This window comes from Pseudophryne corroboree, unplaced genomic scaffold, assembly GCF_028390025.1.
Source record: "Pseudophryne corroboree isolate aPseCor3 unplaced genomic scaffold, aPseCor3.hap2 scaffold_2576, whole genome shotgun sequence".
NCBI classification, from domain to species: domain Eukaryota; kingdom Metazoa; phylum Chordata; class Amphibia; order Anura; family Myobatrachidae; genus Pseudophryne; species Pseudophryne corroboree.
The window spans coordinates 19934-41820 of record NW_026969236.1 but is presented as its reverse complement, the minus strand read 5'-3'; the positions used below and the strand labels follow the sequence as shown (position 1 = coordinate 41820).

Genomic DNA, 21887 nt, shown 5'->3' with positions numbered 1-21887 from the left:
GGGTTGAAGCCAACTTTGACCCACTGCTTGTATGACATCACCGTATGCAAATCCGTCTTCTGCAGAACTTCCCCCAGGAATGCTTGCACTAGTTGTTGCATTTGGTTTGTTGTTTGGGGGTGCTTCAGTATTAGGCAGCCTTCTGCCCTCCCATGTTCATCTGAAAATATGTGTTCTCCCTGCAGTTGTTGTCCCCTGATGAGAGTTCCCTTGTGCTGCCTCAGTTGAATCTCCTTTACTTGACAGAGATGTGCCAGAGCAGCGGCCCTCCCCAGCCCTATTCCAAATCATACTTATTTTGCATAGGAGATACCATGGTCATGAAGATTGTTCTCCCAGGGTGAGGTTCATTCATTGCATTTTGGGTATGCTGACCCCTGTGATTTCCCCAAATGTGGGAAACTCAACTGCATTATTTGTGGTAGTGGGGGACTGTGTTTGTGCTTTCCTCTGGTCAGCTCTGGTAAAAGTCAGATTTCTTTGTCTCAGACTTTCCTCTTGCCTTGTTCTTCTTTCGAGAGTTCCCTTGTGCTGCCTCAGTTGGATCTCCTTCACTTGACAGGGGGGTACCCGAGCAGCGACCCTCCCCAGCTCTAGCCCAACTCCTACTTACCTGCCAGGTGAGATACTATGATCATGAAGGTGCTTCTCCCAGGGCAAGGCTCACCCATTGCACTCTGGGTGTGCTGCTCCTGCGATTTCCCCAAATGTGGGAAACTTGACTGCATAATTTGTGTTTCCCCTGGTCGGCTCTCGTATAATTCAGATCTCTTTGTCTCTCTCCAGCCTAGTTTGCTGTCTGTTTCCACTTCTCTTTTCTTCAGCCGCTTACTTCTATACCCTTGTGCACTATCCTGACTTCTCCTCCCGTCTGCTTACTTTGTGCCTTCCAATGCACAATGCAAACTACAGGTAGTGCTGCAGGGCCCACACCCTTTTACTTGCCTTACAGAGCAGCTCTGGAGCTGTTACAGTGCCCAGCTGCTGCAAGAAATCAGCTTGAATGCTTCAGGGGCTGGGGCATAGCCAACATGAGCCCCACACCGAAGGAGGGTGGAGGTGTTTAATGCAAACTAGGGGTCGGTCAAGCGCCGCAAAAGGCCACCATGCCCTGCACGCCCCTTTTCTCTTTTCATATGCAGACGAGGGTTGAAGCCAACTTTGACCCACTGCTTGGATGACATCACCATATGCAAATCCATCTGCGGCAGGCCTTCCCCCAGGAATGCTTGCACTAGTTGTTGCATTTGGTTTGTTGTTTGGGGGTGCTTCAGTATTAGTCAGCCTTCTGCTCCACCCTCCTTTGGTGTGGGGCTCATGTTGGCCATGTCCCATCCCCTGAAGCATTCAAGCAGATTTCTTGCAGCAGCTGGGCACTGTAACAGCTCCAGAGCTGCTCTGTAAGGCAAGTAAAAGGGTGTGGGCCCTGAAGCACTACCTGTAGTTTGCATTGTGCATTGGAAGGCACAAAGTAAGCAGACGGGAGGAGAAGTCAGGATAGTGCACAAGGGTATAGAAGGGAGCGGCTGAAGAAAAGAGAAGTGGAAACAGACAGCAAACTAGGCTGGAGAGAGACCTGAGACAAAGAGATCTGAATTATACGAGAGCCGACGAGGGGAAACACAAATTATGCAGTCAAGTTTCCCACATTTGGGGAAATCGCAGGAGCAGCACACCCAGAGTACAATGGGTGAGCCTTGCCCTGGGAGAAGCACCTTAATGATCATAGTATCTCACCTGGCAGGTAAGTAGGAGTTGGGCTAGAGCTGGGGAGGGTCGCTGCTCGGGTACCCCCCTGTAAAGTGAAGGAGATCCAACAAAGGCAGCACAAGGGAACTCTCGAAAGAAGAACAAGGCTAGAGGAAAATGTGAGACAAAGAAATCTGACTTTTACTAGAGCTGACCAGAGGAAAGCACAAACACAGTCCCCCACTACCACAAATAATGCAGTTGAGTTTCCCACATTTGGGGAAATCACAGGGGTCAGCATACCCAAAATGCAATGAATGAACCTCACCCTGGGAGAAAAATCTTCATGACCATGGTATCTCCTATGCAAAATAAGTATGATTTGGAATAGGGCTGGGGAGGGCCGCTGCTCATGCACATCTCTGTCAAGTAAAGGAGATTCAACTGAGGCAGCACAAGGGAACTCTCATCTGGGGACAACAACTGCAGGGAGAACATATATTTTCAGATGAACATGGGAGGGCAGAAAGCTGCCTAATACTGAAGCACCCCCAAACAACAAACCAAATGCAACAACTAGTGCAAGCATTCCTGGGGGAAGGCCTGCCGCAGATGGATTTGCATATGGTGATGTCATCCAAGCAGTGGGTCAAAGTTGGCTTCAACCCTCGTCTGCATATGAAAAGAGAAAAGGGGCGTGCAGGGCATGGTGGCCTTTTGCGGCACTTGGCTGACCCCTAGTTTGCATTAAACACCTCCACCCTCCTTTGGTGTGGGGCTCATGTTGGCTATGCCCCAGCCCCTGAAGCATTCAAGCTGATTTCTTGCAGCAGCTGGGCACTGTAACAGCTCCAGAGCTGCTCTGTAAGGCAAGTAAAAGGGTGTGGGCCCTGCAGCACTACCTGTAGTTCGCATTGTGCGTTGGAAGGCACAAAGTAAGCAGACAGGAGGAGAAGTCAGGATAGTGCGCAAGGGCATAGAAGGGAGCGGCTCAAGAAAAGAGAAGTGGAAACAGACAGCAAACTAGGCTGGAGAGAGACCTGAGACAAAGAGATCTGAATTATACGAGAGCCGACCAGGGGAAACACAAATTATGCAGTCAAGTTTCCCACATTTGGGGAAATCGCAGGAGCAGCACACCTAGAGTGCAATGGGTGAGCCTTGCCCTGGGAGAAGCACCTTCATGATCATAGTATCTCACCTGGCAGGTAAGTAGGAGTTGGGCTAGAGCTGGGGAGGATCGCTGCTCGGGTACCCCCCTGTAAACTGAAGGAGATCCAACTGAGGCAGCACAAGGGAACTCTCGAAAGAAGAACAAGGCTAGAGGAAAATCTGAGACAAAGAAATCTGACTTTTACCAGAGCTGACCAGAGGAAAGCACAAACACAGTCCCCCACTACCACAAATAATGCAGTCAAGTTTCCCACATTTGGGGAAATCACAGGGGTCAGCATACCCAAAATGCAATGAATGAACCTCACCCTGGGAGAACAATCTTCATGACCATGGTATCTCCTATGCAAAATAAGTATGATTTGGAATAGGGCTGGGGAGGGCCGCTGCTCATGCACATCTCTGTCAAGTAAAGGAGATTCAACTGAGGCAGCACAAGGGAACTCTCATCTGGGGACAACAACTGCAGGGAGAACACATATTTTCAGATGAACATGGGAGGGCAGAAGGCTGCCTAATACTGAAGCACCCCCAAACAACAAACCAAATGCAACAACTAGTGCAAGCATTCCTGGGGGAAGTTCTGCAGAAGACGGATTTGCATACGGTGATGTCATCCAAGCAGTGGGTCAAAGTTGGCTTCAACCCTCATCTGCATATGAAAAGAGAAAAGGAGCGTGCAGGGCATGGCGGCCTTTTGCGGTGCTTGGATGACCCCTAGTTCGCATTAAACACCTCCACCCTCCTTTGGTGTGGGGCTCATGTTGGCCATGCCCCATCCCCTGAAGCATTCAAGCTGATTTCTTGCAGCAGCTGGGCACTGTAACATCTCCAGAGCTGCTCTGTAAGGCAAGTAAAAGGGTGTGGGCCCTGCAGCACTACCTGTAGTTTGCATTGTGCATTGGAAGGCACAAAGTAAGCAGACGGGAGGAGAAGTCAGGATAGTGCACAAGGGTATAGAAGGGAGCGGCTGAAGAAAAGAGAAGTGGAAACAGACAGCAAACTAGGTTGGAGAGAGACCTGAGACAAAGAGATCTGAATTACACGAGAGCCGACCAGGGGAAACACAAATTATGCAGTCAAGTTTCCCACATTTGGGGAAATCGCAGGGGCAGCACACCCAGAGTGCAATGGGTGAGCCTTGCCCTGGGAGAAGCACCTTCATGATCATAGTATCTCACCTGGCAGGTAAGTAGGAGTTGGGCTAGAGCTGGGGAGGGTCTCTGCTTGGGCACCCCCCTGTCAAGTGAAGGAGATCCAACTGAGGCAGCACAAGGGAACTCTCGAAAGAAGAACAAGGCTAGAGGAAGATCTGAACAAAGAAATCTGACTTTTACCAGAGCTGACCAGAGGAAAACACAAACACAGTCCCCCACTACCACAAATAAAGCAGTCGAGTTTCCCACATTTGGGGAAATCACAGGGGTCAGCATACCCATAATGCAATGAATGAACCTCACCCTGGGAGAATAATCTTCATGACCATGGTATCTCCTATGCAAAATAAGTATGATTTGGGATAGAGCTGGGGAGGGCCGCTGCTCAGGCACATCTCTGTCAAGTAAAGGAGATTCAACTGAGGCAGCACAAGGGAACTCTCATCTGGGGACAACAACTGCAGGGAGAACACATATTTTCAGATGAACATGGGAGGGCAGAAGGCTGCCTAATACTGAAGCACCCCCAAACAACAAACCAAATGCAACAACTAGTGCAAGCATTCCTGGGGGAAGTTCTGCAGAAGACGGATTTGCATACGGTGATGTCATCCAAGCAGTGGGTCAAAGTTGGCTTCAACCCTCATCTGCATATGAAAAGAGAAAAGGGGCGTGCAGGGCATGGCGGCCTTTTGCGGTGCTTGGATGACCCCTAGTTCGCATTAAACACCTCCACCCTCCTTTGGTGTGGGGCTCATGTTGGCCATGCCCCATCCCCTGAAGCATTCAAGCTGATTTCTTGCAGCAGCTGGGCACTGTAACAGCTCCAGAGCTGCTCTGTAAGGCAAGTAAAAGGGTGTGGGCCCTGCAGCACTACCTGTAGTTTGCATTGTGCATTGGAAGGCACAAAGTAAGCAGACGGGAGGAGAAGTCAGGATAGTGCACAAGGGTATAAAAGGGAGCGGCTGAAGAAAAGAGAAGTGGAAACAGACAGCAAACTAGGCTGGAGAGAGACCTGAGACAAAGAGATCTGAATTATACGAGAGCCGACCAGGGGAAACACAAATTATGCAGTCAAGTTTCCCACATTTGGGGAAATCGCAGGAGCAGCACACCCAGAGTACAATGGGTGAGCCTTGCCCTGGGAGAAGCACCTTCATGATCATAGTATCTCACCTGGCAGGTAAGTAGGAGTTGGGCTAGAGCTGGGGAGGGTCGCTGCTCGGGTACCCCCCTGTAAAGTGAAGGAGATCCAACTGAGGCAGCACAAGGGAACTCTCGAAAAAAGAACAAGGCTAAAGGAAAATCTGAGACAAAGAAATCTGACTTTTACCAGAGCTGACCAGAGGAAAGCACAAACACAGTCTCCCACTACCACAAATAATGCAGTCAAGTTTCCCACATTTGGGGAAATCACAGGGGTCAGCATACCCAAAATGCAATGAATGAACCTCACCCTGGGAGAAAAATCTTCATGACCATGGTATCTCCTATGCAAAATAAGTATGATTTGGAATAGGGCTGGGGAGGGCCGCTGCTCATGCACATCTCTGTCAAGTAAAGGAGATTCAACTGAGGCAGCACAAGGGAACTCTCATCTTGGGACAACAACTGCAGGGAGAACATATATTTTCAGATGAACATGGGAGGGCAGAAGGCTGCCTAATACTGAAGCACCCCCAAACAACAAACCAAATGCAACAACTAGTGCAAGCATTCCTGGGGGAAGGCCTGCCGCAGATGGATTTGCATATGGTGATGTCATCCAAGCAGTGGGTCAAAGTTGGCTTCAACCCTCGTCTGCATATGAAAAGAGAAAAGGGGCGTGCAGGGCATGGTGGCCTTTTGCGGCGCTTGGCTGACCCCTAGTTTGCATTAAACACCTCCACCCTCCTTTGGTGTGGGGCTCATGTTGGCTATGCCCCAGCCCCTGAAGCATTCAAGCTGATTTCTTGCAGCAGCTGGGCACTGTAACAGCTCCAGAGCTGCTCTGTAAGGCAAGTAAAAGGGTGTGGGCCCTGCAGCACTACCTGTAGTTTGCATTGTGCATTGGAAGGCACAAAGTAAGCAGACGGGAGGAGAAGTCAGGATAGTACACAAGGGTATAGAAGGGAGCGGCTGAAGAAAAGAGAAGTGGAAACAGACAGCAAACTAGGCTGGAGAGAGACCTGAGACAAAGAGATCTGAATTATACGAGAGCCGACGAGGGGAAACACAAATTATGCAGTCAAGTTTCCCACATTTGGGGAAATCGCAGGAGCAGCACACCCAGAGTGCAATGGTTGAGCCTTGCCCTGGGAGAAGCACCTTCATGATCATAGTATCTCACCTGGCAGGTAAGTAGGAGTTGGGCTAGAGCTGGGGAGGGTCGCTGCTCGGGTTCCCCCCTGTGAAGTGAAGGAGATCCAACTGAGGCAGCACCAGGGAACTCTCGAAAGAAGAACAAGGCTAGAGGAAGATCTGAGACAAAGAAATCTGACTTTTACCAGAGCTGACCAGAGGAAAGCACAAACACAGTCCCCCACTACCACAAATAATGCAGTCAAGTTTCCCACATTTGGGGAAATCACAGGGGTCAGCATACCCAAAATGCAATGAATGAACCTCACCCTGGGAGAACAATCTTCATGACCATGGTATCTCCTATGCAAAATAAGTATGATTTGGAATAGGGCTGGGGAGGGCCGCTGCTCATGCACATCTCTGTCAAGTAAAGGAGATTCAACTGAGGCAGCACAAGGGAACTCTCATCTGGGGACAACAACTGCAGGGAGAACACATATTTTCAGATGAACATGGGAGGGCAGAAGGCTGCCTAATACTGAAGCACCCCCAAACAACAAACCAAATGCAACAACTAGTGCAAGCATTCCTGGGGGAAGTTCTGCAGAAGACGGATTTGCATACGGTGATGTCATCCAAGCAGTGGGTCAAAGTTGGCTTCAACCCTCATCTGCATATGAAAAGAGAAAAGGAGCGTGCAGGGCATGGCGGCCTTTTGCGGTGCTTGGATGACCCCTAGTTCGCATTAAACACCTCCACCCTCCTTTGGTGTGGGGCTCATGTTGGCCATGCCCCATCCCCTGAAGCATTCAAGCTGATTTCTTGCAGCAGCTGGGCACTGTAACATCTCCAGAGCTGCTCTGTAAGGCAAGTAAAAGGGTGTGGGCCCTGCAGCACTACCTGTAGTTTGCATTGTGCATTGGAAGGCACAAAGTAAGCAGACGGGAGGAGAAGTCAGGATAGTGCACAAGGGTATAGAAGGGAGCGGCTGAAGAAAAGAGAAGTGGAAACAGACAGCAAACTAGGTTGGAGAGAGACCTGAGACAAAGAGATCTGAATTACACGAGAGCCGACCAGGGGAAACACAAATTATGCAGTCAAGTTTCCCACATTTGGGGAAATCGCAGGGGCAGCACACCCAGAGTGCAATGGGTGAGCCTTGCCCTGGGAGAAGCACCTTCATGATCATAGTATCTCACCTGGCAGGTAAGTAGGAGTTGGGCTAGAGCTGGGGAGGGTCTCTGCTTGGGCACCCCCCTGTCAAGTGAAGGAGATCCAACTGAGGCAGCACAAGGGAACTCTCGAAAGAAGAACAAGGCTAGAGGAAGATCTGAACAAAGAAATCTGACTTTTACCAGAGCTGACCAGAGGAAAACACAAACACAGTCCCCCACTACCACAAATAAAGCAGTCGAGTTTCCCACATTTGGGGAAATCACAGGGGTCAGCATACCCATAATGCAATGAATGAACCTCACCCTGGGAGAATAATCTTCATGACCATGGTATCTCCTATGCAAAATAAGTATGATTTGGGATAGAGCTGGGGAGGGCCGCTGCTCAGGCACATCTCTGTCAAGTAAAGGAGATTCAACTGAGGCAGCACAAGGGAACTCTCATCTGGGGACAACAACTGCAGGGAGAACACATATTTTCAGATGAACATGGGAGGGCAGAAGGCTGCCTAATACTGAAGCACCCCCAAACAACAAACCAAATGCAACAACTAGTGCAAGCATTCCTGGGGGAAGTTCTGCAGAAGACGGATTTGCATACGGTGATGTCATCCAAGCAGTGGGTCAAAGTTGGCTTCAACCCTCATCTGCATATGAAAAGAGAAAAGGGGCGTGCAGGGCATGGCGGCCTTTTGCGGTGCTTGGATGACCCCTAGTTCGCATTAAACACCTCCACCCTCCTTTGGTGTGGGGCTCATGTTGGCCATGCCCCATCCCCTGAAGCATTCAAGCTGATTTCTTGCAGCAGCTGGGCACTGTAACAGCTCCAGAGCTGCTCTGTAAGGCAAGTAAAAGGGTGTGGGCCCTGCAGCACTACCTGTAGTTTGCATTGTGCATTGGAAGGCACAAAGTAAGCAGACGGGAGGAGAAGTCAGGATAGTGCACAAGGGTATAAAAGGGAGCGGCTGAAGAAAAGAGAAGTGGAAACAGACAGCAAACTAGGCTGGAGAGAGACCTGAGACAAAGAGATCTGAATTATACGAGAGCCGACCAGGGGAAACACAAATTATGCAGTCAAGTTTCCCACATTTGGGGAAATCGCAGGAGCAGCACACCCAGAGTACAATGGGTGAGCCTTGCCCTGGGAGAAGCACCTTCATGATCATAGTATCTCACCTGGCAGGTAAGTAGGAGTTGGGCTAGAGCTGGGGAGGGTCGCTGCTCGGGTACCCCCCTGTAAAGTGAAGGAGATCCAACTGAGGCAGCACAAGGGAACTCTCGAAAAAAGAACAAGGCTAAAGGAAAATCTGAGACAAAGAAATCTGACTTTTACCAGAGCTGACCAGAGGAAAGCACAAACACAGTCTCCCACTACCACAAATAATGCAGTCAAGTTTCCCACATTTGGGGAAATCACAGGGGTCAGCATACCCAAAATGCAATGAATGAACCTCACCCTGGGAGAAAAATCTTCATGACCATGGTATCTCCTATGCAAAATAAGTATGATTTGGAATAGGGCTGGGGAGGGCCGCTGCTCATGCACATCTCTGTCAAGTAAAGGAGATTCAACTGAGGCAGCACAAGGGAACTCTCATCTTGGGACAACAACTGCAGGGAGAACATATATTTTCAGATGAACATGGGAGGGCAGAAGGCTGCCTAATACTGAAGCACCCCCAAACAACAAACCAAATGCAACAACTAGTGCAAGCATTCCTGGGGGAAGGCCTGCCGCAGATGGATTTGCATATGGTGATGTCATCCAAGCAGTGGGTCAAAGTTGGCTTCAACCCTCGTCTGCATATGAAAAGAGAAAAGGGGCGTGCAGGGCATGGTGGCCTTTTGCGGCGCTTGGCTGACCCCTAGTTTGCATTAAACACCTCCACCCTCCTTTGGTGTGGGGCTCATGTTGGCTATGCCCCAGCCCCTGAAGCATTCAAGCTGATTTCTTGCAGCAGCTGGGCACTGTAACAGCTCCAGAGCTGCTCTGTAAGGCAAGTAAAAGGGTGTGGGCCCTGCAGCACTACCTGTAGTTTGCATTGTGCATTGGAAGGCACAAAGTAAGCAGACGGGAGGAGAAGTCAGGATAGTACACAAGGGTATAGAAGGGAGCGGCTGAAGAAAAGAGAAGTGGAAACAGACAGCAAACTAGGCTGGAGAGAGACCTGAGACAAAGAGATCTGAATTATACGAGAGCCGACGAGGGGAAACACAAATTATGCAGTCAAGTTTCCCACATTTGGGGAAATCGCAGGAGCAGCACACCCAGAGTGCAATGGTTGAGCCTTGCCCTGGGAGAAGCACCTTCATGATCATAGTATCTCACCTGGCAGGTAAGTAGGAGTTGGGCTAGAGCTGGGGAGGGTCGCTGCTCGGGTTCCCCCCTGTGAAGTGAAGGAGATCCAACTGAGGCAGCACCAGGGAACTCTCGAAAGAAGAACAAGGCTAGAGGAAGATCTGAGACAAAGAAATCTGACTTTTACCAGAGCTGACCAGAGGAAAGCACAAACACAGTCCCCCACTACCACAAATAATGCAGTCGAGTTTCCCACATTTGGGAAAATCACAGGGGTCAGCATACCCAGAATGCAATGAATGAACCTCACCCTGGGAGAACAATCTTCATGACCATGGTATCTCCTATGCAAAATAAGTATGATTTGGGATAGGGCTGGTGAGGGCAGCTGCTCAGGCACATCTCTGTCAAGTAAAGGAGATTCAACTGAGGCAGCACAAGTGAACTCTCATCTGGGGACAACAACTGCAGGGAGACCACATCTTTTCAGATGAACATGGGAGGGCGGAAGGCTGCCTAATACTGAAGCACCATCAAATATCAAACCATATGCAACAACTAGTACAAGCACTCCTGGGGGAAGGTCTGCAGCAGACGGATTTGCATACGGTGATGTTATCCAAGCAGTGGGCCAAAGTTGACTGGAACCCTCATCTGCATATGAAAAGAGAAAAGGGGCATGCAGGGCATGGCGGCCTTTCGCAGTGCTTGGATGACCCCTAGTTCGCATTAAACACCTCCCCCCTCCTTTGGTGTGGGGCTCATGTTGGCCATGCCCCATCCCCTGAAGCATTCAAGCTGATTTCTTGCAGCAGCTGGGCACTGTAACAGCTCCAGAGCTGCTCTGTAAGGCAAGTAAAAGGGTGTGGGCCCTGCAGCACTACCTGTAGTTTGCATTGTGCATTGGAAGGCACAAAGTAAGCAGACGGGAGGAGAAGTCAGGATAGTGCACAAGGGTATAGAAGGGAGCGGCTGAAGAAAAGAGAAGTGGAAACAGACAGCAAACTAGGCTGGAGAGAGACCTAAGACAAATAGATCTGAATTATACGAGAGCCGACCAGGGGAAACACAAATTATGCAGTCAAGTTTCCCACATTTGGGGAAATCGCAGGGGCAGCACACCCAGAGTGCAATGGGTGAGCCTTGCCCTGGGAGAAGCACCTTCATGATCATAGTATCTCACCTGGCAGGTAAGTAGGAGTTGGGCTAGAGCTGGGGAGGGTCGCTGCTCGGGTACCCCCCTGTCAAGTGAAGGAGATCCAACTGAGGCAGCACAATGGAACTCTCGAAAGAAGAACAAGGCTAGAGGAAAATCTGAGACAAAGAAATCTGACTTTTACCAGAGCTGACCAGAGGAAAGCACAAACACAGTCCCCCACTACCACAAATAATGCAGTCAAGTTTCCCACATTTGGGGAAATCACAGGGGTCAGCATACCCAAAATGCAATGAATGAACCTCACCCTGGGAGAACAATCTTCATGACCATGGTATCTCCTATGCAAAATAAGTATGATTTGGAATAGGGCTGGGGAGGGCCGCTGCTCATGCACATCTCTGTCAAGTAAAGGAGATTCAACTGAGGCAGCACAAGGGAACTCTCATCTGGGGACAACAACTGCAGGGAGAACACATATTTTCAGATGAACATGGGAGGGCAGAAGGCTGCCTAATACTGAAGCACCCCCAAACAACAAACCAAATGCAACAACTAGTGCAAGCATTCCTGGGGGAAGTTCTGCAGAAGACGGATTTGCATACGGTGATGTCATCCAAGCAGTGGGTCAAAGTTGGCTTCAACCCTCATCTGCATATGAAAAGAGAAAAGGGGCGTGCAGGGCATGGCGGCCTTTTGCGGTGCTTGGATGACCCCTAGTTCGCATTAAACACCTCCACCCTCCTTTGGTGTGGGGCTCATGTTGGCCATGCCCCATCCCCTGAAGCATTCAAGCTGATTTCTTGCAGCAGCTGGGCACTGTAACAGCTCCAGAGCTGCTCTGTAAGGCAAGTAAAAGGGTGTGGGCCCTGCAGCACTAACTGTAGTTTGCATTGTGCATTGGAAGGCACAAAGTAAGCAGACGGGAGGAGAAGTCAGGATAGTGCACAAGGGTATAGAAGGGAGCGGTTGAAGAAAAGAGAAGTGGAAACAGACAGCAAACTAGGCTGGAGAGAGACCTGAGACAAAGAGATCTGAATTATACGAGAGCCGACCAGGGGAAACACAAATTATGCAGTCAAGTTTCCCACATTTGGGGAAATCGCAGGGGCAGCACACCCAGAGTGCAATGGGTGAGCCTTGCCCTGGGAGAAGCACCTTCATGATCATAGTATCTCACCTGGCAGGTAAGTAGGAGTTGGGCTAGAGCTGGGGAGGGTCGCTGTTCGGGCACCCCCCTGTCAAGTGAAAGAGATCCAACTGAGGCAGCACAAGGGAACTCTCGAAAGAAGAACAAGGCTAGAGGAAGATCTGAGACAAAGAAATCTGACTTTTACCAGAGCTGACCAGAGGAAAGCACAAACACAGTCCCCCACTACCACAAATAATGCAGTCGAGTTTCCCACATTTGGGAAAATCACAGGGGTCAGCATACCCAGAATGCAATGAATGAACCTCACCCTGGGAGAACAATCTTCATGACCATGGTATCTCCTATGCAAAATAAGTATGATTTGGGATAGGGCTGGTGAGGGCCGCTGCTCAGGCACATCTCTGTCAAGTAAAGGAGATTCAACTGAGGCAGCACAAGGGAACTCTCATCTGGGGACAACAACTGCAGGGAGACCACATCTTTTCAGATGAACATGGGAGGGCGGAAGGCTGCCTAATACTGAAGCACCATCAAATATCAAACCATATGCAACAACTAGTACAAGCACTCCTTGGGGAAGGTCTGCAGCAGACGGATTTGCATACGGTGATGTTATCCAAGCAGTGGGCCAAAGTTGACTGGAACCCTCATCTGCATATGAAAAGAGAAAAGGGGCATGCAGGGCATGGCGGCCTTTTGCAGTGCTTGGATGACCCCTAGTTCGCATTAAACACCCCCACCCTCCTTTGGTGTGGGGCTCATGTTGGCCATGCCCCATCCCCTGAAGCATTCAAGCTGATTTCTTGCAGCAGCTGGGCACTGTAACAGCTCCAGAGCTGTTCTGTAAGGCAAGTAAAAGGGTGTGGGCCCTGCAGCACCACCTGTTGTTCGCATTGTGCGTTGGAAGGCACAAATTAAGCAGACGGGAGGAGAAGTCAGGATAGTGCGCAAGGGCATACTTTTCTCTTAGTCCGGGGGCAAGGCTTCAAAATGGGGTCTGCAACGGAGGAGACACAGGGGGCGTGGTCACAGCAGCTTTTCTCTACAGCCTGCACCAGCAGGAGCCTACACCATTTTTTATGATCACGCTGAACTGCAGTGCGACTGCAATTACAGCATGGTCAAGAAGGGAGGCGTCATGCTGGGTGGCCATGCCCTGTCACTGTGCAGGAGCCAGCACAGCTCACACACTAGTCCCCGGGTGCAGCCCCCAACCCCCGGGACACCCGGAGCAACAAAATGTAGATTCAGGCCACCAGGCCACGCCCCTACCTATGAAACCATGCCTCCTTTTTACCATTGCGCTGTTTATCTGCGCGCACTGCATTACAATCTCCCTCGCCACCTTTCTGGGTGTCACCAGTGATAGTGACACCTCTGCCATGCTTGTAGCAGCTGGTCCTAAGATCTACGCCTCAAGCCCTGAGTGTTTGCCCTTGTGACTTGTTGATCATCATAGCGAAGCAGATGCTTACAGAAAACTGCAGGGGCTTAGATTGAAAATAAAAAAATTGATGGGTATAAGGTAGAGAGGAGCGGGTTCGGTTCTCCGAGAACCGAATTCCCCACGAACTCCACGTGGTTTACACTGGTCCGAGGCAGGCTCGGTTGTTCCCGCCTGACTCGGAAAACCTGAACAAGGGAAAATGTCATCATCCCGCTGTCGGATTCTTGCGAGATTCGGATTCCATATAAAGAGCTGCGCGTTGCTGCCATTTTTACTCGTGCATTGAAGAGAGAGCGGAGAGGACGTGGCTATGTTCTCTCAGTGGAAATCTCAATATCAGTGCTCAGTATCAGTGGTTACTTATTGCTGCTCAGTAATACTAGTAGTGTGTCTCTCCTGCTCAGTGTCAGTTCTCAGTAGTATCCTCATCAGTGCTCAGTATCACTGCTCATTGTCTTGTGCTGCATTGTGGTGCTCAGCATACTACAGTACATTACTAATAGTCCAGTGCTGCATCTTGCTGCTCAGTGTCAGTTCTAGTATCCTCATCAGTGCTCACTATCACTGCTCATTGCATTGTGGTGTTCTGTATACTACAGTAACATAGTAATATAGTATATATAGAGGAGCGGGTTCGGTTCTCCGAGAACCGAATTCCCGACGAACTCCACGTGGTTTACACTGGTCCGTGGCAGGCTCGGTTGTTCCCGCCTGACTCGGAAAACCTGAACAAGGGAAAATGTCATCATCCCGCTGTCGGATTCTCGCGAGATTCGGATTCCATATAAAGAGCTGCGCGTTGCCGCCATTTTTACTCGTGCATTGAAGAGAGAGCGGAGAGGACGTGGCTATGTTCTCTCAGTGGAAATCTCAATATCAGTGCCCAGTATCAGTGGTTACTTATTGCTGCTCAGTAATACTAGTAGTGTGTCTCTCCTGCTCAGTGTCAGTTCTCAGTAGTATCCTCATCAGTGCTCAGTATCACTGCTCATTGTCTTGTGCTGCATTGTGGTGCTCAGCATACAACAGTACATTACTAATAGTCCAGTGCTGCATCTTGCTGCTCATGTTGGCTATGCCCCAGCCCCTGAAGCATTCAAGCTGATTTCTTGCAGCAGCTGGGCACTGTAACAGCTCCAGAGCTGCTCTGTAAGGCAAGTAAAAGGGTGTTGGCCCTGCAGCACTACCTGTAGTTTGCATTGTGCGTTGGAAGGCACAAAGTAAGCAGACAGGAGAAGTCAGGAGAGTGCACAAGGGCATAGAAGGCAGGGGCTCAAGAAAAGAGAAGTGGAAACAGACAGCAAACTAGGCTGGAGAGAGACCTGAGACAAAGAGATCTGAATTATACGAGTAGCCGACCAGAGGAAACACAAATTATGCAGTCAAGTGTCCCACATTTGGGGAAATCGTAGGAGCAGCACACCCAGAGTGCAATGGGTGAGCCTTGCCCTGGTAGAAGCACCTTCCTGATCATAGTATCTCACTTGGCAGGTAAGTAGGAGTTGGGCTTGAGCTGGGGAGGGTCGCTGCTCGGGCACCCCCCTGTCAAGTGAAGGAGATCCAACTGAGGCAGCACAAGGAAACTCTCAAAAAAAGAACAAGGCTAGAGGAAGATCTGAGACAAAGAAATCTGACTTTTACCAGAGCTGACCAGAGGAAAGCACAAACACAGTCCCCCACTACCACAAATAATGCAGTCGAGTTTCCCACATTTGGGGAAATCACAGGGGTCAGCATACCCAGAATGCAATGAATGAACCTCACCCTGGGAGAACAATCTTCATGACCATGGTATCTCCTATGCAAAATAAGTATGATTTGGGATAGGGCTGGGGAGGGCCGCTGCTCAGGCACATCTCTTTCAAGTAAAGGAGATTCAACTGAGGCAGCACAAGGGTACTCTCATCTGGGGACAACAACTGCAGGGAGAACACATATTTTCAGATGAACATGGGAGAGCTGAAGGCTGCCTAATACTGAAGCACCCCAAACAACAAACCAAATGCAACAACTAGTGCAAGCATTCCTGGGGGAAGTTCTGCAGAAGACGGATTTGCATACGGTGATGTCATCCAAGCAGTGGGTCAAAGTTGGCTTCAACCCTCATCTGCATATGAAAAGAGAAAAGGGGCGTGCAGGGCATGGCGGCCTTTTGTGGTGCTTGGATGACCCCTAGTTCGCATTAAACACCTCCACCCTCCTTTGGTGTGGGGCTCATGTTGGCCATGCCCCATCCCCTGAAGCATTCAAGCTGATTTCTTGCAGCAGCTGGGCACTGTAACAGCTCCAGAGCTGCTCTGTAAGGCAAGTAAAAGGGTGTTGGCCCTGCAGCACTACCTGTAGTTTGCATTGTGCGTTGGAAGGCACAAAGTAAGCAGACAGGAGAAGTCAGGAGAGTGCACAAGGGCATAGAAGGCAGGGGCTCAAGAAAAGAGAAGTGGAAACAGACAGCAAACTAGGCTGGAGAGAGACCTGAGACAAAGAGATCTGAATTATACGAGTAGCCGACCAGAGGAAACACAAATTATGCAGTCAAGTGTCCCACATTTGGGGAAATCGTAGGAGCAGCACACCCAGAGTGCAATGGGTGAGCCTTGCCCTGGTAGAAGCACCTTCCTGATCATAGTATCTCACTTGGCAGGTAAGTAGGAGTTGGGCTTGAGCTGGGGAGGGTCGCTGCTCGGGCACCCCCCTGTCAAGTGAAGGAGATCCAACTGAGGCAGCACAAGGAAACTCTCAAAAAAAGAACAAGGCTAGAGGAAGATCTGAGACAAAGAAATCTGACTTTTACCAGAGCTGACCAGAGGAAAGCACAAACACAGTCCCCCACTACCACAAATAATGCAGTCGAGTTTCCCACATTTGGGGAAATCACAGGGGTCAGCATACCCAGAATGCAATGAATGAACCTCACCCTGGGAGAACAATCTTCATGACCATGGTATCTCCTATGCAAAATAAGTATGATTTGGGATAGGGCTGGGGAGGGCCGCTGCTCAGGCACATCTCTTTCAAGTAAAGGAGATTCAACTGAGGCAGCACAAGGGAACTCTCATCTGGGGACAACAACTGCAGGGAGAACACATATTTTCAGATGAACATGGGAGAGCTGAAGGCTGCCTAATACTGAAGCACCCCAAACAACAAACCAAATGCAACAACTAGTACAAGCATTCCTGGGGGAAGGTCTGCAGAAGACGGATTTGCATACGGTGATGTCATCCAAGCAGTGGGCCAAAGTTGGCTGGAACCCTCATCTGCATATGAAAAGAGAAAAGGGGTATGCAGGGCATGGCGGCCTTTTGCGGCGCTTGGATGACCCTTAGTTCGCATTAAACACCTCCACCCTCCGTCGGTGTGGGGCTCATGTTGGCTATGCCCCAGCCCCTGAAGCATTCAAGCTGATTTCTTGCAGCAGCTGGGCACTGTAACAGCTCCAGAGCTGCTCTGAAAGGCAAGTAAAAGGGTGTGGGCCCTGCAGCACTACCTGTAGTTTGCATTGTGCGTTGGAAGGCACAAAGTAAGCAGACAGGAGAAGTCAGGAGAGTGCACAAGGGCATAGAAGGCAGCGGCTCAAGAAAAGAGAAGTGGAAACAGACAGCAAACTAGGCTGGAGAGAGACCTGAGACAAAGAGATCTGAATTATACGAGTAGCCGACTAGAGGAAACACAAATTATGCAGTCAAGTGTCCCACATTTGGGGAAATCGTAGGAGCAGCACACCCAGAGTGCAATGGGTGAGCCTTGCCCTGGGAGAAGCACCTTCCTGATCATAGTATCTCACCTGGCAGGTAAGTAGGAGTTGGGCTAGAGATGGGGAGGGTCGCTGCTCGGGCACCCCCCTGTCAAGTGAAGTTCTGCAGAAGACGGATTTGCATACGGTGATGTCATCCAAGCAGTGGGTCAAAGTTGGCTTCAACCCTCATCTGCATATGAAAAGAGAAAAGGGGCGTGCAGGGCATGGCGGCCTTTTGCGGTGCTTGGATGACCCCTAGTTCGCATTAAACACCTCCACCCTCCTTTGGTGTGGGGCTCATGTTGGCCATGCCCCATCCCCTGAAGATGAACATGGGAGGGCAGAAGGCTGCCTAATACTGAAGCACCCCCAAACAACAAACCAAATGCAACAACTAGTGCAAGCATTCCTGGGGGAAGGCCTGCCGCAGATGGATTTGCATATGGTGATGTCATCCAAGCAGTGGGTCAAAGTTGGCTTCAACCCTCGTCTGCATATGAAAAGAGAAAAGGGGCGTGCAGGGCATGGTGGCCTTTTGCGGCGCTTGGCTGACCCCTAGTTTGCATTAAACACCTCCACCCTCCTTTGGTGTAGGGCTCATGTTGGCTATGCCCCAGCCCCTGAAGCATTCAAGCTGATTTCTTGCAGCAGCTGGGCACTGTAACAGCTCCAGAGCTGCTCTGTAAGGCAAGTAAAAGGGTGTGGGCCCTGCAGCACTACCTGTAGTTTGCATTGTGCATTGGAAGGCACAAAGTAAGCAGACGGGAGGAGAAGTCAGGATAGTGCACAAGGGTATAGAAGGGAGCGGCTGAAGAAAAGAGAAGTGGAAACAGACAGCAAACTAGGCTGGAGAGAGACCTGAGACAAAGAGATCTGAATTATACGAGAGCCGACGAGGGGAAACACAAATTATGCAGTCAAGTTTCCCACATTTGGGGAAATCGCAGGAGCAGCACACCCAGAGTGCAATGGTTGAGCCTTGCCCTGGGAGAAGCACCTTCATGATCATAGTATCTCACCTGGCAGGTAAGTAGGAGTTGGGCTAGAGCTGGGGAGGGTCGCTGCTCGGGTTCCCCCCTGTGAAGTGAAGGAGATCCAACTGAGGCAGCACCAGGGAACTCTCGAAAGAAGAACAAGGCTAGAGGAAGATCTGAGACAAAGAAATCTGACTTTTACCAGAGCTGACCAGAGGAAAGCACAAACACAGTCCCCCACTACCACAAATAATGCAGTCGAGTTTCCCACATTTGGGAAAATCACAGGGGTCAGCATACCCAGAATGCAATGAATGAACCTCACCCTGGGAGAACAATCTTCATGACCATGGTATCTCCTATGCAAAATAAGTATGATTTGGGATAGGGCTGGTGAGGGCAGCTGCTCAGGCACATCTCTGTCAAGTAAAGGAGATTCAACTGAGGCAGCACAAGTGAACTCTCATCTGGGGACAACAACTGCAGGGAGACCACATCTTTTCAGATGAACATGGGAGGGCGGAAGGCTGCCTAATACTGAAGCACCATCAAATATCAAACCATATGCAACAACTAGTACAAGCACTCCTGGGGGAAGGTCTGCAGCAGACGGATTTGCATACGGTGATGTTATCCAAGCAGTGGGCCAAAGTTGACTGGAACCCTCATCTGCATATGAAAAGAGAAAAGGGGCATGCAGGGCATGGCGGCCTTTTGCAGTGCTTGGATGACCCCTAGTTCGCATTAAACACCTCCCCCCTCCTTTGGTGTGGGGCTCATGTTGGCCATGCCCCATCCCCTGAAGCATTCAAGCTGATTTCTTGCAGCAGCTGGGCACTGTAACAGCTCCAGAGCTGCTCTGTAAGGCAAGTAAAAGGGTGTGGGCCCTGCAGCACTACCTGTAGTTTGCATTGTGCATTGGAAGGCACAAAGTAAGCAGACGGGAGGAGAAGTCAGGATAGTGCACAAGGGTATAGAAGGGAGCGGCTGAAGAAAAGAGAAGTGGAAACAGACAGCAAACTAGGCTGGAGAGAGACCTGAGACAAATAGATCTGAATTATACGAGAGCCGACCAGGGGAAACACAAATTATGCAGTCAAGTTTCCCACATTTGGGGAAATCGCAGGGGCAGCACACCCAGAGTGCAATGGGTGAGCCTTGCCCTGGGAGAAGCACCTTCATGATCATAGTATCTCACCTGGCAGGTAAGTAGGAGTTGGGCTAGAGCTGGGGAGGGTCGCTGCTCGGGTACCCCCCTGTCAAGTGAAGGAGATCCAACTGAGGCAGCACAATGGAACTCTCGAAAGAAGAACAAGGCTAGAGGAAAATCTGAGACAAAGAAATCTGACTTTTACCAGAGCTGACCAGAGGAAAGCACAAACACAGTCCCCCACTACCACAAATAATGCAGTCAAGTTTCCCACATTTGGGGAAATCACAGGGGTCAGCATACCCAAAATGCAATGAATGAACCTCACCCTGGGAGAACAATCTTCATGACCATGGTATCTCCTATGCAAAATAAGTATGATTTGGAATAGGGCTGGGGAGGGCCGCTGCTCATGCACATCTCTGTCAAGTAAAGGAGATTCAACTGAGGCAGCACAAGGGAACTCTCATCTGGGGACAACAACTGCAGGGAGAACACATATTTTCAGATGAACATGGGAGGGCAGAAGGCTGCCTAATACTGAAGCACCCCCAAACAACAAACCAAATGCAACAACTAGTGCAAGCATTCCTGGGGGAAGTTCTGCAGAAGACGGATTTGCATACGGTGATGTCATCCAAGCAGTGGGTCAAAGTTGGCTTCAACCCTCATCTGCATTTGAAAAGAGAAAAGGGGCGTGCAGGGCATGGCGGCCTTTTGCGGTGCTTGGATGACCCCTAGTTCGCATTAAACACCTCCACCCTCCTTTGGTGTGGGGCTCATGTTGGCCATGCCCCATCCCCTGAAGCATTCAAGCTGATTTCTTGCAGCAGCTGGGCACTGTAACAGCTCCAGAGCTGCTCTGTAAGGCAAGTAAAAGGGTGTGGGCCCTGCAGCACTACCTGTAGTTTGCATTGTGCATTGGAAGGCACAAAGTAAGCAGACGGGAGGAGAAGTCAGGATAGTGCACAAGGGTATAGAAGGGAGCGGTTGAAGAAAAGAGAAGTGGAAACAGACAGCAAACTAGGCTGGAGAGAGACCTGAGACAAAGAGATCTGAATTATACGAGAGCCGACCAGGGGAAACACAAATTATGCAGTCAAGTTTCCCACATTTGGGGAAATCGCAGGGGCAGCACACCCAGAGTGCAATGGGTGAGCCTTGCCCTGGGAGAAGCACCTTCATGATCATAGTATCTCACCTGGCAGGTAAGTAGGAGTTGGGCTAGAGCTGGGGAGGGTCGCTGTTCGGGCACCCCCCTGTCAAGTGAAAGAGATCCAACTGAGGCAGCACAAGGGAACTCTCGAAAGAAGAACAAGGCTAGAGGAAGATCTGAGACAAAGAAATCTGACTTTTACCAGAGCTGACCAGAGGAAAGCACAAACACAGTCCCCCACTACCACAAATAATGCAGTCGAGTTTCCCACATTTGGGAAAATCACAGGGGTCAGCATACCCAGAATGCAATGAATGAACCTCACCCTGGGAGAACAATCTTCATGACCATGGTATCTCCTATGCAAAATAAGTATGATTTGGGATAGGGCTGGTGAGGGCAGCTGCTCAGGCACATCTCTGTCAAGTAAAGGAGATTCAACTGAGGCAGCACAAGTGAACTCTCATCTGGGGACAACAACTGCAGGGAGACCACATCTTTTCAGATGAACATGGGAGGGCGGAAGGCTGCCTAATACTGAAGCACCATCAAATATCAAACCATATGCAACAACTAGTACAAGCACTCCTGGGGGAAGGTCTGCAGCAGACGGATTTGCATACGGTGATGTTATCCAAGCAGTGGGCCAAAGTTGACTGGAACCCTCATCTGCATATGAAAAGAGAAAAGGGGCATGCAGGGCATGGTGGCCTTTTGCAGTGCTTGGATGACCCCTAGTTCGCATTAAACACCTCCCCCCTCCTTTGGTGTGGGGCTCATGTTGGCCATGCCCCATCCCCTGAAGCATTCAAGCTGATTTCTTGCAGCAGCTGGGCACTGTAACAGCTCCAGAGCTGCTCTGTAAGGCAAGTAAAAGGGTGTGGGCCCTGCAGCACTACCTGTAGTTTGCATTGTGCATTGGAAGGCACAAAGTAAGCAGACGGGAGGAGAAGTCAGGATAGTGCACAAGGGTATAGAAGGGAGCGGCTGAAGAAAAGAGAAGTGGAAACAGACAGCAAACTAGGCTGGAGAGAGACCTGAGACAAATAGATCTGAATTATACGAGAGCCGACCAGGGGAAACACAAATTATGCAGTCAAGTTTCCCACATTTGGGGAAATCGCAGGGGCAGCACACCCAGAGTGCAATGGGTGAGCCTTGCCCTGGGAGAAGCACCTTCATGATCATAGTATCTCACCTGGCAGGTAAGTAGGAGTTGGGCTAGAGCTGGGGAGGGTCGCTGCTCGGGTACCCCCCTGTCAAGTGAAGGAGATCCAACTGAGGCAGCACAATGGAACTCTCGAAAGAAGAACAAGGCTAGAGGAAAATCTGAGACAAA

At 50.1% G+C, this 21887-nt stretch overlaps 30 non-coding genes and 4 pseudogenes across 30 annotated transcripts; 2 read left to right on the top strand and 32 right to left on the bottom strand.

Annotated features, from left to right (window-relative positions):
- The first annotated feature begins 289 nt into the window (after positions 1-289).
- On the top strand, positions 290-453 carry LOC135012572 (U1 spliceosomal RNA). Its single transcript, XR_010211511.1, has one exon. It is a non-coding gene; the product is annotated as a U1 spliceosomal RNA (small nuclear RNA).
- Positions 454-605: 152 nt separating this feature from the next.
- Positions 606-768, top strand: LOC135012613 (U1 spliceosomal RNA). Its single transcript, XR_010211551.1, has one exon. It is a non-coding gene; the product is annotated as a U1 spliceosomal RNA (small nuclear RNA).
- Positions 769-1616: 848 nt separating this feature from the next.
- Positions 1617-1752, bottom strand: LOC135012625 (U1 spliceosomal RNA; annotated as a pseudogene).
- A 152-nt stretch (positions 1753-1904) lies between these two features.
- On the bottom strand, positions 1905-2068 carry LOC135012581 (U1 spliceosomal RNA). Its single transcript, XR_010211519.1, has one exon. It is a non-coding gene; the product is annotated as a U1 spliceosomal RNA (small nuclear RNA).
- Positions 2069-2742: 674 nt separating this feature from the next.
- Positions 2743-2905, bottom strand: LOC135012626 (U1 spliceosomal RNA). The gene has a single exon (XR_010211560.1). It is a non-coding gene; the product is annotated as a U1 spliceosomal RNA (small nuclear RNA).
- A 152-nt stretch (positions 2906-3057) lies between these two features.
- LOC135012587 (U1 spliceosomal RNA) lies at positions 3058-3221 on the bottom strand. The gene has a single exon (XR_010211525.1). It is a non-coding gene; the product is annotated as a U1 spliceosomal RNA (small nuclear RNA).
- Positions 3222-3895: 674 nt separating this feature from the next.
- Positions 3896-4058, bottom strand: LOC135012603 (U1 spliceosomal RNA). Its single transcript, XR_010211541.1, has one exon. It is a non-coding gene; the product is annotated as a U1 spliceosomal RNA (small nuclear RNA).
- Positions 4059-4209: 151 nt separating this feature from the next.
- On the bottom strand, positions 4210-4373 carry LOC135012593 (U1 spliceosomal RNA). Its single transcript, XR_010211532.1, has one exon. It is a non-coding gene; the product is annotated as a U1 spliceosomal RNA (small nuclear RNA).
- Positions 4374-5047: 674 nt separating this feature from the next.
- Positions 5048-5210, bottom strand: LOC135012616 (U1 spliceosomal RNA). The gene has a single exon (XR_010211553.1). It is a non-coding gene; the product is annotated as a U1 spliceosomal RNA (small nuclear RNA).
- Positions 5211-5362: 152 nt separating this feature from the next.
- LOC135012596 (U1 spliceosomal RNA) lies at positions 5363-5526 on the bottom strand. Its single transcript, XR_010211535.1, has one exon. It is a non-coding gene; the product is annotated as a U1 spliceosomal RNA (small nuclear RNA).
- A 701-nt stretch (positions 5527-6227) lies between these two features.
- LOC135012624 (U1 spliceosomal RNA) lies at positions 6228-6363 on the bottom strand (annotated as a pseudogene).
- A 152-nt stretch (positions 6364-6515) lies between these two features.
- Positions 6516-6679, bottom strand: LOC135012586 (U1 spliceosomal RNA). Its single transcript, XR_010211523.1, has one exon. It is a non-coding gene; the product is annotated as a U1 spliceosomal RNA (small nuclear RNA).
- Positions 6680-7353: 674 nt separating this feature from the next.
- LOC135012602 (U1 spliceosomal RNA) lies at positions 7354-7516 on the bottom strand. The gene has a single exon (XR_010211540.1). It is a non-coding gene; the product is annotated as a U1 spliceosomal RNA (small nuclear RNA).
- A 151-nt stretch (positions 7517-7667) lies between these two features.
- LOC135012592 (U1 spliceosomal RNA) lies at positions 7668-7831 on the bottom strand. The gene has a single exon (XR_010211531.1). It is a non-coding gene; the product is annotated as a U1 spliceosomal RNA (small nuclear RNA).
- Positions 7832-8505: 674 nt separating this feature from the next.
- Positions 8506-8668, bottom strand: LOC135012615 (U1 spliceosomal RNA). The gene has a single exon (XR_010211552.1). It is a non-coding gene; the product is annotated as a U1 spliceosomal RNA (small nuclear RNA).
- A 152-nt stretch (positions 8669-8820) lies between these two features.
- LOC135012595 (U1 spliceosomal RNA) lies at positions 8821-8984 on the bottom strand. The gene has a single exon (XR_010211534.1). It is a non-coding gene; the product is annotated as a U1 spliceosomal RNA (small nuclear RNA).
- Positions 8985-9685: 701 nt separating this feature from the next.
- LOC135012622 (U1 spliceosomal RNA) lies at positions 9686-9821 on the bottom strand (annotated as a pseudogene).
- A 152-nt stretch (positions 9822-9973) lies between these two features.
- On the bottom strand, positions 9974-10137 carry LOC135012580 (U1 spliceosomal RNA). The gene has a single exon (XR_010211518.1). It is a non-coding gene; the product is annotated as a U1 spliceosomal RNA (small nuclear RNA).
- Positions 10138-10811: 674 nt separating this feature from the next.
- On the bottom strand, positions 10812-10974 carry LOC135012612 (U1 spliceosomal RNA). The gene has a single exon (XR_010211550.1). It is a non-coding gene; the product is annotated as a U1 spliceosomal RNA (small nuclear RNA).
- A 152-nt stretch (positions 10975-11126) lies between these two features.
- On the bottom strand, positions 11127-11290 carry LOC135012585 (U1 spliceosomal RNA). Its single transcript, XR_010211522.1, has one exon. It is a non-coding gene; the product is annotated as a U1 spliceosomal RNA (small nuclear RNA).
- A 674-nt stretch (positions 11291-11964) lies between these two features.
- On the bottom strand, positions 11965-12127 carry LOC135012606 (U1 spliceosomal RNA). Its single transcript, XR_010211544.1, has one exon. It is a non-coding gene; the product is annotated as a U1 spliceosomal RNA (small nuclear RNA).
- Positions 12128-12279: 152 nt separating this feature from the next.
- LOC135012579 (U1 spliceosomal RNA) lies at positions 12280-12443 on the bottom strand. The gene has a single exon (XR_010211517.1). It is a non-coding gene; the product is annotated as a U1 spliceosomal RNA (small nuclear RNA).
- A 2424-nt stretch (positions 12444-14867) lies between these two features.
- LOC135012575 (U1 spliceosomal RNA) lies at positions 14868-15031 on the bottom strand. The gene has a single exon (XR_010211514.1). It is a non-coding gene; the product is annotated as a U1 spliceosomal RNA (small nuclear RNA).
- A 152-nt stretch (positions 15032-15183) lies between these two features.
- On the bottom strand, positions 15184-15347 carry LOC135012611 (U1 spliceosomal RNA). The gene has a single exon (XR_010211549.1). It is a non-coding gene; the product is annotated as a U1 spliceosomal RNA (small nuclear RNA).
- A 670-nt stretch (positions 15348-16017) lies between these two features.
- LOC135012574 (U1 spliceosomal RNA) lies at positions 16018-16181 on the bottom strand. Its single transcript, XR_010211513.1, has one exon. It is a non-coding gene; the product is annotated as a U1 spliceosomal RNA (small nuclear RNA).
- A 152-nt stretch (positions 16182-16333) lies between these two features.
- LOC135012600 (U1 spliceosomal RNA) lies at positions 16334-16497 on the bottom strand. Its single transcript, XR_010211538.1, has one exon. It is a non-coding gene; the product is annotated as a U1 spliceosomal RNA (small nuclear RNA).
- A 670-nt stretch (positions 16498-17167) lies between these two features.
- LOC135012620 (U1 spliceosomal RNA) lies at positions 17168-17331 on the bottom strand. The gene has a single exon (XR_010211557.1). It is a non-coding gene; the product is annotated as a U1 spliceosomal RNA (small nuclear RNA).
- An 835-nt stretch (positions 17332-18166) lies between these two features.
- Positions 18167-18302, bottom strand: LOC135012621 (U1 spliceosomal RNA; annotated as a pseudogene).
- A 152-nt stretch (positions 18303-18454) lies between these two features.
- LOC135012578 (U1 spliceosomal RNA) lies at positions 18455-18618 on the bottom strand. The gene has a single exon (XR_010211516.1). It is a non-coding gene; the product is annotated as a U1 spliceosomal RNA (small nuclear RNA).
- A 674-nt stretch (positions 18619-19292) lies between these two features.
- Positions 19293-19455, bottom strand: LOC135012610 (U1 spliceosomal RNA). The gene has a single exon (XR_010211548.1). It is a non-coding gene; the product is annotated as a U1 spliceosomal RNA (small nuclear RNA).
- A 152-nt stretch (positions 19456-19607) lies between these two features.
- Positions 19608-19771, bottom strand: LOC135012584 (U1 spliceosomal RNA). Its single transcript, XR_010211521.1, has one exon. It is a non-coding gene; the product is annotated as a U1 spliceosomal RNA (small nuclear RNA).
- Positions 19772-20445: 674 nt separating this feature from the next.
- On the bottom strand, positions 20446-20608 carry LOC135012605 (U1 spliceosomal RNA). The gene has a single exon (XR_010211543.1). It is a non-coding gene; the product is annotated as a U1 spliceosomal RNA (small nuclear RNA).
- A 152-nt stretch (positions 20609-20760) lies between these two features.
- LOC135012577 (U1 spliceosomal RNA) lies at positions 20761-20924 on the bottom strand. The gene has a single exon (XR_010211515.1). It is a non-coding gene; the product is annotated as a U1 spliceosomal RNA (small nuclear RNA).
- A 674-nt stretch (positions 20925-21598) lies between these two features.
- LOC135012609 (U1 spliceosomal RNA) lies at positions 21599-21761 on the bottom strand. Its single transcript, XR_010211547.1, has one exon. It is a non-coding gene; the product is annotated as a U1 spliceosomal RNA (small nuclear RNA).
- Positions 21762-21887: the final 126 nt, after the last annotated feature.